Below are 16346 nucleotides of genomic sequence, written 5' to 3' on the forward strand. Positions count from 1 at the left end.
GAACAAAGGTTTGTAGTTCTTTCAAAGAGAGTCTTGGAGATGTTTGATGTTTCTGTTTTTTCTACATAAAGGAACAAACTATTTTTCTTGCTTCATGTAGTGTGGAAGTTTTTAATGTTTCTTCATCTGTTATGTTCTTGAATGTGTTCACGTGAAGATGGTACAAATAAACTGTTGTCAGAGATTTACAGTTATCAAACAGTTAGGTGAATAAACAACACTGAGACACTTGGAGACGGTTAACGTGCTGCACGGGTGAGGGCTCAGAGAGGACTCACACCGAGCTGCAGTAGTCGTTTATTATTTATAGCAGGGTGAAACAAGCATAGCAGTTTCCTCTAATTTTGCATATGTGTGTGTGTGTGTGTCTAAGTTCGTATAAATGTCATAGGGTGAACTTCCTCTTTCTATAAACAGAGCGAGTAGTACATTTTGTTCTTTTCCTATTAAGAGTAAAATATGAACATATACTTTAATGCAACATAAAACTCATAAAAGCGTTTCTTCTTTAACATCCCCTCCTGATGTTAATATTTTTCACTTAATCATACTTTATTATCAGCCAACAATCACTTGCTTATAACATTTTCAATTGTAGCATCATTCAGTATGTGTGTGTGTGTTTCTATACTAAATCTTCTTCATCCGGTTCATCTTCTAGTGGCAGTCCAACATAGGTAATTACTGTGGCCTGTACCATTTTGTCAATCATGGATCTTATGCATGGTAGGATACATGTAGAAAACAAGCATAATAATAGAAGCAGAACTCCCAGCAGTACGAGTCCTTTTATCACAAGGGTCTTCCAGCTGCCACTCAGCAGCCAGGTCAGCCAGTCCTCTTTGTTCGTGACATAGTCTTGTTGCTGCGCATTACTCAGTTATCGCAACTTGTCTAGGGCGGTGGTCATGGTCAAGGATTGCACGTTGTCCGGGATATAGGTGCAACAAGTAGTGTTGAATAAGACACAGAGGCCCCCTCTCTCAGCGAGAATCATGTCCAGGGCGACCCTGTGTTGCATGACCACTATTCTGATCGCGTCGATTTCCTCATTCTGAGCCTTACCAAGAGCCTGCACAAGGCCCTGTGCAGGCTCTTGGTAAATGCATTGAGGAAATCAATGACTGGTTGTGCCACAATTTTCTCCAGCTAAACAAAAACAAAACTGTGGACCACATCAGTCCAGCTCTGAGGTCTTTACACTGGCTGCCTGTCCGTCAGAGGATAGACTTTAAAGTTCTAATGCTGGTCTATAAAGCTCTGAATGGTTTAGGACCAAAATACATCAATGACCTCCTGACCCAGTATGAACCTTCCAGATCCCTCAGGTCATCTGGATCCGGTCTTTTATCAGTTCCCAGAGTCAGAACCAGACACGGAGAAGCTGCATTCAGCTTTTATGCTCCTTATATCTGGAACAAACTCCCAGAAAGCCTCAGATCAGCTGAAACACTCAGTTTATTTAAATCCAGGTTGAAGACTCACCTGTTCTCAGCTGCATTTGAATAAAGCACCAAATCCACACTTTTAAGCTTAAATTTCAAAACATACATTTAACTACTGATTTTATCTACTGTTCTGATTTTATCTGTTTTGATTTTATATACTGTTTTGTTTGTTTGTTTGTTAATTAGTTAGTTAGTTTATTTGCTTGTTTTAATCAATTTTAAATCATGCTTTTTATTTGTTTTTGTTTCTAATGTCTCTGTAAAGCACTTTGAATCACCTTGCTGTTGAATTGTGCTATACAAATAAACTTGCCTTGCCTTGCCTTGCCTTATTCATCTTTGTTGAGCTGTTCAGGAAAAGTCCAAATTGGTAGTCAAGAGTCTCAATTCTTAACGTGTTTTTTCCAGTTCCGACCCATGGGAACAGTGAGTGCAGGACCTTCTGTCCGGTGGTCCACAACTTGAACTCCGCTGGTACATCACTGCCCCAGATTGGGTCATGGGGTTGCACGTCATCAGTGTTCCTCTTGCATCGTGGTTGGTTCTGATGGAATACTCTGAATGTGTGGTCTGACACTAAAATTGGGGCGCAGAGTCCGGTACTGTTGGGTGGGATGGTGAAGTATGTCCTTGAGCCACATGCCCATGCTGTACCCTGCACCCAATATGTGCCATTCAGGAAGCTTGTCTGTGCCTTTCTGTCCTGCGGCATTCGGAAAGTCTGGGAGCAGTTTCGGTTCCTTCCCAGCTTTCTGTTGCCGTGTGCAAAGTTGAAACACATTGGATGTTGTATTCCTGGTTCCGTTCTGACGTTGAATGTTCCATTGATGGCTTTGGAATATACATAGGGCTTCGGGAAGGCTGGGTGATTTTCCATATAGGGTGGCTTGCATTGCTGTTGTTGGGAGGTGAGAACAGACGTAGCAGCCTGTGTGGTTGTCTTCTGCATGTACTCGGTTGTAGACGTACCGGTACCAGGCATTGTTCAGCCAGGGGTGGTTGTGCTCTTTGTCCATATCCTTCAGGTGTGAGTTGTCATATGACCATTTCTTCTGCAGGTGGTGCTGTGGGACCTCGTCCTTCCAGGTGAGTATCAATAGGCTCACTAGGAGCGCGATGCCAGCCACTATGAGGACAAGTTTCTTCATGATTACCAGGCACACCTAGACTTCTGGTGAGTAGACTACCAGCGAAGTGGAGAGGCGGGATATACCCAATCAGCCCTTCCTCCACCGGTAGATCACCTGGAAGCTAGGGGAACCGGCGTCTAAGCGTCTGGATTGTCACTCACTTTTTTACAGTGGCTTTGGTGGATCCAAGATAGTCTTTCTGATATTTTGCAGGCGGTTGGCGTGGTGAGTAGGACCTGATATAGGCCCTCCCACCTAGGTGAACTCCAATTTTTCCTCTGGAGCACTTTGATCAGGATCCAATCTCCTGGTTGTAACCTGCAAGACACTGGAGAGATATCACTCGGCAGTTGGTTGTTTAGCACAATCTCTTTATTCTCAAGCAAGTGCTTAGGGAGGATATCTGATATTCCCCCCTTTCGACACACGTGTTAATCCGTGTCTCGCTAATGCTGCTGTCTTGTGTAGGGATTTTAGCAATACTGGTTTGCCATTACAGGTCATTAAGTCATTGTGTAGTTCTGCTCCACACTTTAGCCATTTCTTTTGCTCTGCGATAGGTGCGGCTTTCTGTTCATCTTTAAGTACATCAAGTGGTATCAGCTGTGAAGTTTCAGATACTAAAGTTTGTATTGGTTGCTGTGCGGCCTTCTTTGCGGCTCGGTCATTTTGCCATATTTTTGCAAAATGATGCACTGCTGCAAAAACATATTGACTGTCAGTGTGTATATTTATGCACTTCCCCTTGTGCAGCCTGCACGCTCGCACAACAGCCGTCAGTTCCGCACTTTGTGCAGAGTTTGAGGAAGTTAAAGGCTTTGCTTCTATAACTGTTTTTAGATGCTGAGCCATCTACGAAGACGTCTGTAAAGGTAGACTGTGGTATACTGTAAATATCACTTCTCGGTTTCGTTTCCTCTTCCAGTTTTTTTATACAGCAGTGTTTTTCACCATCTACTGATGCGGGGAGAAGTGTGCTAGGGTTCAACTGACCACAATTCTCGATTGTAATGTGTGACTGTGAAAGCAGAATGCCTACATATGAAAGTTGTCTAGCATGAGTTAAATAAGATAAGTTTTCTTGTAAAGTAAGTAAGTAAACTTTATTTATTAAGCGCTTTTCACAGACAGGCAATCACAAAGCGCTGTACACAAATATTAAAATATTAAAATAAACAATAAAATCAATAGACATTATATACAATGTAAAAGATCAAATGTAGATAATGTAAAAAAAATATAAAATATGTAGATCAACAAAAGGCTTGTTTGAACAGAAGAGTTTTTAACTGTTTTTTAAAAGAATCCACAGAGTCAAGCAAACGTAATTGTAGTGGTAAACTGTTCCACAGCCTTGGTGCAACAGACTGAAAGGCTCTGTCCCCTTGTAGCAAGATGGAGGTTACAGCGTGAGGAACTTCAGCTGATTTTTTAACTGCCTCTGCTGCAGCGGCACAAGCTTGTACACATGTTGGTAAACTTTTTAACTGCCTCTGCTGCAGCGGCACAAGCTTGTACACATGTTGGTAAACCGGAGGCGACTGAGTCTAATTTGCAGGAATAGAATGCAAGTGGGCGTTGTTTTTCCCCGAAAGCTTGCGTTAGAACGGCTTTCATATAACTGGCCACGCCGTCAACATGCAAATAAAAAGTTTTTTCATAGTCTGGCAATGCTAAAACTATGCGTGTCTGCAATGCAAGTTTTAGATCATTAAATGCTTTTTCTGCTTCTGGTGTCCATTCTATTTTATCTTTCAGTGCTAGATTTTTTCCATAAATTAAGTTTTGCAATGGTTCAGCTAACAGAGCATATTCAGGTATCCAGCATCTGCAAAAATTGCAGAGACCTAAATAACTCATCATTTGTTTTTTTGTAAGTGGTTTTGGAGCATTCTGCACTGCTAGTTTTCTGCTGTCTAACAGTGTTCTGCCTTCTCCTGTAAGCTTATGTCCGAGGTACGTGACCTCTTTGCTCCACAACTGTAACTTGTGTTGTGAGACTTTGTGACCTTGCTCTGCTAGATGTTGCAACACTGTCAGTGTGTTGCGTGTCTCCTGTGTGTTTATCCTGGGCTCAGGATAAAGCCCAAGCTCGTCAGGCAGAGTTGGAACTTCGCAGGTTGGAAGCAGAGACAGAAAAGGTGTTAAAGCTGAAAAAGTTGGAGCTGGAGTTGCAGATTGAAAGGGAGGTCAGACTGCGTCAGTTGGAGTTACAGGCACAGACTTCAAGAAGTACTACTACTCAACCTAGTTCTGCAAATTCATCTGTTGGTGAAACAACCTCCTCCCCTGTAAACCCAGGTGGTTTCAATGTGAGTAAAAACATTGTGTTGGTACCTCCATTTCGTGAATCAGAAGTTGATACATATTTCAATGTGTTTGAACGTGTTGCTGCCTCATTGCACTGGCCGAGAGAAGTTTGGCCATTGCTTCTTCAGTGCAAATTGGTAGGCAAAGCACAAGAAGTCTGTTCTGCTTTGTCTTTGGAAGAAAGTTTGAAATATGATGTAGTGAAGTCTGCTATCCTTGCTGCTTATGAACTTGTTCCCGAAGCGTATAGGCAACGCTTTCGCAATCACAAAAGAACAGCAAATCAGACTTTTGTAGAGTTTGCTCGTGAAAAAGCTACTCTTTTTGATAGATGGATAACAGCAAGTAAAGTTCCTGACTACAACTCCTTACGTGAACTGATACTGCTGGAAGAGTTCAAAAATGGCCTGCCAGAACGCATTGTTGTACACCTTAATGAACAGAAGGTTTCCACTTTGAAAGAAGCAGCTGTGATAGCTGATGAATTTGTGCTGACTCATAAAACTGTTTTTGTGCAGAAACGTGAAGTTACCACCAGAGAACCTCCCCCACGAAAGGATCCTTCAAGCCCACGACAGACTTTTGCTCCAAGGACTGAAAGGGAATGTTTCTATTGTCATAAACTTGGTAATGTTGTTGTTGAATGTCCCGCTTTGAAGCGCAAGAACCAGTCACCAAAAGGAGTAGGCTTAATTAAAACCATCCGTGCTGAGAGAAGGGACCAAAGTGAAGGAGTTGATCCCTGCTTCAAACCCTTCCTCTTAGATGGCACTGTGTCATTGACTGGGAAGCCTGAGGATGAAAAACCCATTCGAATACTCCGAGATACGGGAGGGTCAAGATCTGTGATTTTATCTGATGTATTACCCCTGAGTGACCATTCCTCTTGTCATGGTAGTATTCTGATTCAAGGAGTTGAAATGGGCTATGTCGAAGCTCCTTTGCATTATGTACACATCAAGTCAAAGTTGGTTAATGGCATCTTCTCTGTGGCAGTACGCCCCTCACTTCCCATAAAAGGGGTGCAGTTCATTTTGGGAAATGATATTGCTGGTGGAAAAGTGCAACCTGTTCCCGAAGTAACAAATGATCCAGAATCAAACTTGAAGAGCAACGACCTAGCAACATGTTTCCCATCTGTTTTTCCTGCTTGTGTTCTCACCAGGGCTCAAGCAAGACGTAAAGCTGCAGAAATTGATTTGTCAGACTCTTCGTTGGCTCAGGCTCTAGCTACAGATGATTTGCAAACCCTGATTGATCTTAAAAGTGGTTCAAAGGATACTACTGAGAAGTGGAAGGATCTACATCTCCCACAGTTAGACTTGCCAGTCACACGTGAAAGCCTTGTTGCTTCTCAGAAGTCTGATCCCTCATTGACTAAATGCTTTACTTCTCTTTCTGAAACAGGAAATAAAAAGGCTTCTTATTTCTTGGAAGATGGGGTCTTGATGCGCAAGTGGACTGCCCACCCAAGTCTAACAGCGGACGTAGAGGAAAGCTGTTCTGTGATGCCAGCTACCAGAATGCTTAATTCTGAGGTACTGTCCCAGTTGTCTATATATCTGTCTCACTTGACCCGTGAGCAACAGTTGGACATTGAAAGGCTCGTCACCATTCATTTAACACTCTTTGGGGACATGCCTTCCTGTACTACTGTAATAGAGCACGACATTGATGTTGGGAATGCGGTGCCTATTAAGCAGCATGCTGTCACAGGCTGGGTCTCCGACCCAGCACTCTGAGTTTTCTTTGTATTTTTTGATATGTTATTAGTTTGTGTTATTTCCTATTTGCCTTTAGTTTAGGCAGTTATTGTTCCTGGGTTTTCTATGTTTTGGGGTTTTCTATTTATTTCATCACGTATTAGGTCTGTTAAGTTGTGTTGTCATTTCCTGTTTTATTCTGACAATGTCATGTGTTCTTTGTTCATTATATTTAGCTTTCCTCTCCTGGTCCTGTCATTAGGTTTATGTCTGTCAGCTGTTTCCCCCATGTGTCCCTACTTCCCCTGATCACCTCATGTCTGTATTTAAGCCTTTTGTTTTCTTCATGCCATTGTCGGTTCGTCTGTTTACATCACCGCAGTCATAGTTCTAGTTTTCGTCTGTTTATTTCACCAGAGTTACAGTTACAGTTATAGTCTTAGTCTGTTTATTTTCCACCTCAGTTATAGTTTTTGGTCTTAGTACCTTTAGTGTTTTGTTTCTTAGTGTTTTGCCAGCTTAGTGTTTTGTTTCTTAGTGTTTTTCCTGTTTGTTTTGGTCTCTTGGTTCATTTCCTGCCGTCATCGCAATAAAGGTTCACTTTTCTGTTAATCATTACAATTCCTCGTCATCATCTGCTTTTGGGTCCTGTTTCCACATACATCGGCGCACCACGCCGTGACACATGCTTACCGTGTGAATATGGCAAAAAGGGAAATGATGAACACAGAAGTAGACTACCTTCTGAAGCATGGATTGGCTATCCCAAGCTATAGTCCATGGAGTTCTCCGTGCCTGGTTACGCCAAAATCAGATGGAACACCTCGCTTTTGCACAGATTTCCGCAAGGTAAATGCAGTAACAGTACCTGATTCCTTCCCACTACCCTGTGTTGAGGACTGTATTGACAGCGTCGGATCTGCTGCTTATATGAGTAAGCTTGACCTTCTTAAAGGTTATTGGCAAGTACCTCTGACAGAAAGAGCATCAGAAATCTCAGCTTTCGTAACACCTGATCACTTTTTTTACATGCCATGACTTTTTTACAGTCATGGCATTTGGAATGAAAAATGCTCCTGCTACCTTTCAGAGGTTAATGTCAACTGTAATATCTGGTGTGGCGAATTGTAATGTTTATCTTGATGATGTGGTCATCTATTCTTCCAACTGGTCAGAGCATGTCGACACTTTAACTACTGTGTTCAAGCGTTTAGCTGATGCTTCCTTGACCCTCAACTTGGCTAAATGCGAGTTTGGTAAGGCTACAGTGACCTACCTTGGAAAGGAAGTTGGACAGGGCAAGGTTCGCCCTATCAGTGCAAAGGTTAATGCCATCCTCAACTGTCCTGTGCCAACAACACGCCGTGAGCTGCGCAGATTTCTGGGGATGGTTGGTTACTACAGGTGTTTCTGTAGGAATTTTTCTGAAGTTGTAACACCACTGACAAACCTGTGCAGCCCGAAGGTACCATTCATTTGGAGTCCTGAGTGTCAACATGCTTTTGAATGTGCAAAAGGTCTTCTGTCGAGTTCACCTGTTCTTGTCACTCCAGACTTTTCTAAACCTTTCAAGCTTGAAGTGGATGCCAGTGGGGTGGGGGCTGGAGCTGTTCTTCTTCAGGATGATGGACAAGGAGTGAGTCATCCTGTCTGCTTCTTTGGCAAGAAGTTCGATACTCATCAAAGGCGGTACTCGACAATTGAAAAGGAGACTCTGGCCATGCTTCTGGCTCTTCAGCATTTTGACGTGTATGTGGGATCTACTTCCCAACCTGTAGAGGTCTTCACTGATCACAATCCTCTCATGTTCCTCTCTCGTATGTATAACAACAATCAGCGACTGATGAGGTGGGCTTTAATTTCACAAAACTACAACATTGAAATAAAGCATAAAAGAGGATGTGAAACTATTGTGGCCGATGCCCTCTCAAGAATGTGATGGTGTAAGGTTAACAAACTTATACGTTTGTTTTTCTGGGTGGGGGTGTTACATCCCCCAGGAGGATGTCTCTTCTCCCTATTAACCCTTTGTTTTGTCCAGGCTCCACCTCCTCTGTCCTGATCGAGGACGCTGAAGATATCTACCTATTCGGAACCATGATAACAGGGTTCATGCTGATCGGCGTTGGCTTAGCCCTGGTTTATCAGAGAAATAAGAAAGCGGAACCGGCTGTTCAAACCCCCCCAAGGCTGCCCGCTGGATTCGAAGCGACGGGACGAGGTGCGACCTCTCACAACGAACGTAATATGGTCAACACTTTGGAGACGCTTACAGCTGCCGTGAAGGCTCAAAACAACACCATTGAGCGTATGACGGGATACATCAGAGAGAGGCCTGCTCAAAATGAGACCCTTGAGCGACAGTTGGAAAACATCGTGGAACGGATCACTGCAGCTGTGAGGTCTCAGAATCAAAAGACTGACAACACCACGGAACAGAAGTTTGATACCATCATGGGGAGGCTCGCAGCTCTTCAACGGGAGATCGAGAGACCAGTCTCGGAGTGCTAGAATTCGAGCTGCTCACAAAGGAGAAATCAACAATATTCAACATTTGGACACCACGGCGCCAGCTGCAGGCCCAAGGCTGGAGCCGAACAATCACTCCCTGATAACGACTGTGTTACGGCTGTTCTTCCCGTCCCATGAAGGACACCTGGATTGGCTGGAGGACTGTTTACTTAGCCTGATAGGCCGAAGGACACTGTCTCAGCTAAACTATGGACACGCACACACACACACTTACACTGATAAGCACTCACTCATCCCCCCTCCCTTCCAAACGCCTTTGATGCTTGTGCCCTACCGGGGAAGATGGCAGTCAACTGGACCAGCACAGATGCTGCAGGACCGGATGCGCTGTCTACGCCGGCTCTCTCTCACCTTTACCCGCCCCTGTTGCTTGTCTCGTGTTTCTGTGGTGTGTTGATAGTCATGTGCTTTTGTGCTGAGGTGTTTTTTCTGTTATCAAACTGTTCTCCCACTAGAAGCTCAGTCTGAGTGGAGTTTTTTTTCTCCTCCTCTTACCTCATGTAGTGTATTTTCGTTGTTTTTTTCCTATCAGCCTACCTTCTGACATGTCTGCCCAATGTGATGTTTGTGTGAAGTTGGTCAGAAGGTTCCTTTGTAAGTGCGCATGCGCCATTAGCGTGCTGCCTGCTGTAACCCTAATTTCCCTCGGGATGAATAAAGTATTCTGATTCTGATTCTGATTGGATGTTGCGCAGAGTCTGGCTGATTGGTAATCAGCAGAGCACTATTTAAGGCCTGTGGAGCTGTGCTTCTGGGCCCTCCGGCCATTTTGGTTGCCATACTTGTGCAGGCTTGCATGCCTTTGTATTTTGTGTGAGCATTATTGTTTCATGTTCAGACTGCTTGTAGGGGAGAGCTGCCTTTTGTTTTGACACCCTGTTTTCTCCTGTTTATGTGTTGTTAGGTAGGTTATGGTTATAGGTTGTATATTTTGTTTCTTTGGAGTTAGGTAAGTTTCTTTTATTTCTACGTCAGGGATGTTTTGTTTGTTCTGTTACCTCGTTTATTGCTCTAAGATCATGAACTAGACGATATTTTTCTGTGTTTGCTTTTTTCACTTCCTGGTCACTTGCTGTTCCTATCGTCTTCTTCCTCACTGTCATTCCTTTTCCTTTGCCTACACTCGCGGGCAAAATGCCCTTGTTTTCCACAGTTGTAGCAAATTGTATTTTTTGTTCTACGATCTGTGTTCCTTCGACCTGCCTTTCCCTTCCCTTTGTAGGGGCCTGGCTTATGTCTCCTATGTTCACCAGAAAATGCTACAAATCCTGTTGCAGGATCTACGGTAAAAACTCCTCCTTTTTGTTTTTGTACTTTAACCGCATGTTCAGCGTATTGTAAGGCGTCTGGCAGACTTCCTGTATTTTGGGTCCTTACTTTTGGGAGGAGGCCATTTAAAAATGCATTTTTTTTATTGTTGTTGATTAGATGCCAATGCATTCTAATTAGCTCAACTGCTTCTCTCCACGACTCAAAACCTTCATTTAATGGCAGAACGTCTTTCAAAACATTTTCACTTGAGGCATTTTCAGATACCTCCTAGTTTTTCAAAGAATCCACACATCTTACATATGTCAAACTTTGAAGTTAGGGTTTTGTATGTGTGTGTGTGTGTGTGTGTGTGTGTGTGTGTGTGTGTGTGTGTGTGTGTGTGTGTGTGTGTGTGTGTGTGTGTGTGTGTGTGTGTGTGTGTGTGTGTGTGTGTGTACATATAAATAAATAATTAAACTTTACATAGCTCACAGCTCTAAAACTGGGCATTTGTAAATCTTATGCCTAATCACTATGTGTCACTGTGATCCACAAGTATTGGCACAAATTTGTTTCCAAAATAATCAAACAAAACAAAAACATACATGAGTCAGGACACAAAAAGACAAAGAAAAAATGCTGCCAGAAAGAAAGCAGAAGTGTGAGGGGAAACTGAGCTCACAGACAGCTGCATGTGTTGGCTTTTAATAGCATGCAGCCTCTGCTCTAAAAAACAAATAAAAAAGAAAATGTGTAACATGCTGTTATGGTTCAAAAATATTGGGGATGGAGACAAGAGAAAAACCACAATAACAACACTGGTCCGGTCGGGTTGAGTCAAACGATGATTTTAATGATCACACACGTGGGAGATGGAAACTGTATGCAGACAGCATCAGATCTCAAAATGGTGGAGCATTGCTCAAACTTTTATAGCCTCTGGTGTCTCCACCTTATCATACAAAGCCAAAACATTCACATGCTTTCTCTCACACAGCGCCTAAGCTACGACCTTGGCTCCCTGTTTATCTGCTCCTGCTGAGATGGGGCAGAAAACTCCAGCATATTCTGTTCTCTTCTAATCAGACAAATAAGGCGATGACTTTCTGCAAACAGTATTTCTTATAACTCAGCAGTATAATGCATCATAAAACAATATCATTCATTCACAATAAGTCAACAGTTTAATATAATGCACATCAGTTTAACTAATGCAATAGTTATCAGCTTCTTCTAATTCAGGAGAATAATGCAAACTAAAACTACATAATAATTCACAATCTTTAATTAGGGGTATAACATGGCATAAAATAATATTATAATCTAACAATTCCCCCTGATGAGCTCATTAGAATAATGACCTCACCAACACCCTTCAATTCAGTGTGGCCGGGTTCATCTCTTCTCACTCCTGAGGTCTTCTGTCCCCCTGAGGGGCGAACCATATGTGGGATGACCTCTGTGTTTGCGCAGTTCAGATGCAAGAAAAACTATTATTCCAACAATAGCGGGTACAGATGACACTCCCCAGGTCTCCCACAGCTTTTAGCCTTTATTTGTTAGGTTAGCTGGATTACACAGATGGATTACGTGGCAGAAACACACACGGACGCAGAATAGTTTGTGATGCAAGTTTTTATATACACGAGTAAGGGGGAATATTTACAAGGGAAAGGGCTATATACAGTGATAAATAAAAATGTGCCAGGAGAAAAACACCGAGGCGATGAGATGGAGCCGAAGCATACAGGTAGGTAGCAGACGCACCGGAGCTACCTGACAACAGGGAACAAAACAGGGTTTATGGCGTACCGTTGATAGCCGAACGTTAAACACAAGTGGACGGAGAGAGTTGGAGAGCTTACTTGACCACCCAAACCACAGCCGCTGCGGTGATCGCCGCCTGATGGTACGTAGCACTCCGTCGCGGATCCAGAATAGCCAACACAAAATCCTATGTAGGCGGGCAGGCGATGGAACAGGCTAAGACAAAGAAAAGTAGGCGAAACGTGGATCCTTTAAAACATACAGCTCCACAGCGTAAAATCAACAGATGCAGCCTGTGCTAACTCGTTACCACTTGTGACAGCGATAATACTCCGACACCAGACGTCCGTGACTCTGCTCCCTAAAAGCGCTCACTGATGACGTCCGATGCGTCGCAGGTGTGTTGGAATGCCATCAAGCCCCGCCTCGCCTACCTATAACCAAAAGGAAAACAAAACCCAAACAACAACAGTACACCTACCCACCACCTCCTAACAGTATCCCCCCCTCAAGGAACGCCACCCGGCGGTCCTCCAGGCTTGTCAGGATGCCTCCTGTAAAAATCCACAATAAGCGCTGGGTCCACAATGAAGGCCCTCGAGACCCAGGAGCGCTCCTCCGGGCCATACCCCTCCCAGTCCACCAGAAACTGGAAACATCGGCCACGACGGCGCACATCCAGCAGCCGCCGGACTGAATAGACAGGACCCCCGTCCACCACCCGGGCGGGCGGAGGAGGTTCCACGGGCGGGCACAGCGGGCTGCGAGAGACTGGCTGCAGTTGAGAAACATGGAACGTAGGATGAATCCTCATAGAAGCCGGTAGTTGCAGCCTCACAGAAACAGGATTGATGATGTGTTGGATGGTGAAAGGACCCAGGAAGCGAGGGGCAAGCTTCCTGGCCACGCACTTCAAAGGAACATTCGCAGAGGACAGCCAAACCTGTTGGCCCACGGTGTATTGAGGCGCAGGCGTTCTCCTCCGATCAGCAGCCCGGCGAGTCTGAGACACGGTCCGGAGCAGCGCCGCCTTGGTCCGGCGCCAAATCCTCCGACTGCGACGTAGATGATCCCGCACGGCCGGAACCGCAATCTCCGCCTCCTGAGAAGGAAACAACGGCGGCTGATATCCCAGACAGACCTCAAACGGAGAAAACCCCGTAGCTGCCGAGGTGAGAGAGTTATAAGCATACTCAATCCAAGCAAGATGACCACTCCAGGAAGCGGGGTCAGAGGAGGCCACACAGCGCAAGGCGGACTCCAGCTGCTGATTGGCCCTTTCAGTCTGTCCATTAGACTGTGGGTGATAGCCTGAGGAAAGGCTCACCCCCACTCCCAACGCGGTACAAAAAGCCTTCCACACCCGAGAAACAAACTGAGGCCCCCGGTCCGACACAATGTCCAAAGGAAGTCCATGTAACCGAAAAACATGATCCACGAGCACGCGAGCAGTTTCCAGGGCAGAAGGAAGTTTAGACAGAGGGACAAAATGCGCCGCCTTGGAGAACCTGTCCACAATGGTGAGGATCACCGAGTGACCAGCGGAACGCGGCAACCCGGTAACAAAGTCAACTGCAATATGCGACCAAGGTCGACCAGGGACAGGCAGGGGATGCAGCAACCCGGGAGGGGCCAGGTGACGGCTCTTATTGCGCGCACAAGTGTCACAGGCCAGCACATACTCGCGGGCATCCCTCGCCAAAGCGGGCCACCAAAAGGAGCGCTGTAGCAGGGAAACCGTACGACGTACGCCAGGATGACAAGCAAAACGAGACGCGTGCGCCCAGTGCAAGACACACGCGCGCACGGCCGCCGGAACAAACAGTTTACCCTGCGGGCCCGAACCCGGGTCCGGATCCTGCCGCTGTGCCTGGCGCACCAAGCTCTCGATCTCCCATGTCACGGCCCCCACCACGCAAGACGAGGGGATGATCGGAACCACCCCTGTAGACTCAGACGCGGGGGAAAACTGACGGGACAAAGCGTCCGGCTTAACATTGCGAGAACCCGGGCGAAACGAGATCGTAAAATGGAACCGGCTAAAAAACAGCTGCCACCTGGCCTGCCTGGAGTTAAGCCGCTTCGCACTCCGAATATAAGAGAGGTTCCTATGGTCCGTCCAAACCACAAACGGCTGTTCCGCCCCCTCCAACCAGTGACGCCACTCCTCCAAAGCCAGCTTAACCGCCAGCAGCTCACGATTACCCACGTCATAGTTCCGCTCAGCCGGAGAAAACCGCCGCGAAAAAAATGCGCACGGATGGAGACGGCCATCATCGGGCGAGCGCTGCGACAACACCGCCCCCGCACCCACATCAGAAGCATCCACCTCCACCACAAACTGTCTGGCACCATCCGGGTGGGCGAGAATGGGCGCGGAACAAAACAACTCCTTCAACCGAGCAAACGCCTGCTCGGCCTCAGGAGACCAACAGAAAACTCGAGCCGAGGACGTAAGCCGGGTGAGCGGAAGGGTGATCTGACTGAAGTTCTTAATAAATCGGCGATAAAAATTAGCAAACCCCAAAAACCTCTGCAGGTGTTTGCGCGAGGAAGGAGTCGGCCAATCAGCAATCGCCCTGATTTTGCCAGGATCCGGCCCCACCCGCCCCTTAGCAAAGACATAGCCCAGGAACGACACAGAATGAGCATGAAACTCACACTTCTCCGCTTTCACAAAAAGTTTGTTTTCCAGGAGGCGCTGCAAAACGCTGCGCACCTGCTGAACATGGTCCTCAAACGACCGCGAAAAAACAAGGATGTCATCCAAATAAACGAACACACACCGATTCAAAAAGTCCCGAAGCACATCATTAATCAACGCCTGAAACACTGCCGGCGCATTCGTCAGACCAAAAGGCATTACCAAGTATTCGTAATGTCCACGGTGAGTGTTAAAGGCCGTCTTCCACTCATCTCCCTGGCGCATGCGCACCAGATGGTACGCATTGCGAAGGTCCAGCTTCGTAAAAATGACCGCGTCCTGTAAAGGTTCAAAAGCAGAAGAGATCAGGGGAAGAGGATATTTGTTTTTCACAGTAATGTCATTAAGACCCCGAAAATCAATGCAGGGTCGGAGAGATCCATCTTTCTTATCCACAAAGAAAAAACCCGCCGCCAACGGCGAAGACGATGGACGAATCAGGCCCGCCTCCAGTGACTCCGTAATATACCTCTCCATGGCTGCCTTCTCTGGACCAGAGAGGTTATACAGCCGGCTGGTGGGCAAAGGAGCTCCAGGTAACAGTTCAATGCCACAATCATAAGGGCGATGGGGGGGAAGCGAGAGCGCACAGCGTTTACTGAAAACCGCCCCCAGATCATGATATTGTTCAGGTACAGACGAAAGATCCACCTCCTCGGGCGCCAGCTTAGACGAGCAGACAGGCGAAGGCGGAAGAGCAGACTGTAAACAGTGAGACAAGCAGTGGCTACTCCAACTCTCAATGCGACGGGAGGACCAATTGATATGAGGATTATGACGCTCGAACCACGGATAACCTAAAACAATGGGAGACTCCGGGGAGGAAAAAACAAAAAAACGAAGAACCTCACGATGATTACCAGAAAGAATCAACGAAACCGGTTCACGAGTGGCGAGCTCATCCTTCATGCGATCGTCCAATCCAATGACGAAAGCCCCGCGCAACGCGTCCTCACCCCACCCCGTCTCCGCGGCTTTAACCCGGAAATCAATAGAAAACTCCGCCACCGACCGGCCCCCTTGGCGGAGCCCGTGCAGTTGCCGCGCGGCCTCATCCGAGCGCAGGGGGTGGTGAAAAACCGCCTTAAAATCCCGAACAAACTGCTCATACGTGACAGTCTCCACGGGATGCAGAGCGAGATAAGACTCGGCCCAGTCCAAAGCACGATCACGAAGGGCACCGATAACATGAGAAATCTTAACAGCATCAGTGGAAAACGCTTGGGGATAACGCTGAAAAAGCAGAGAAACCTGAATCAAAAAACCCCCGCAACGGCCCAACTCTCCCGTAAAAGGCACCAGAGCCGGGGGAGCGGGGTCACGAACAGAGCCCACACTCAGTGAGGCAGACGGTACGGGCGGGGGAGCAGGAACAGCGGGAGCAGTAGGAGGAACTAGCCGAGCCAAAGTCTCTTGAATGGCCGACAGGGTCTCATTAACTCGGCCTGCCCATTGCTCGGACGCCGCCAACTGCCGAGACAAGCTAGACAAAGACTCCTCG

The sequence above is a fragment of the Aulonocara sp. 'chitande type north' Nkhata Bay genome, linkage group LG3 (assembly GCF_057382095.1).
Source record: "Aulonocara sp. 'chitande type north' Nkhata Bay isolate Kocher_YH1m ecotype deep benthic linkage group LG3, A_spYH_male_GT1.1, whole genome shotgun sequence".
Lineage (NCBI taxonomy): Eukaryota > Metazoa > Chordata > Actinopteri > Cichliformes > Cichlidae > Aulonocara > Aulonocara sp. 'chitande type north' Nkhata Bay.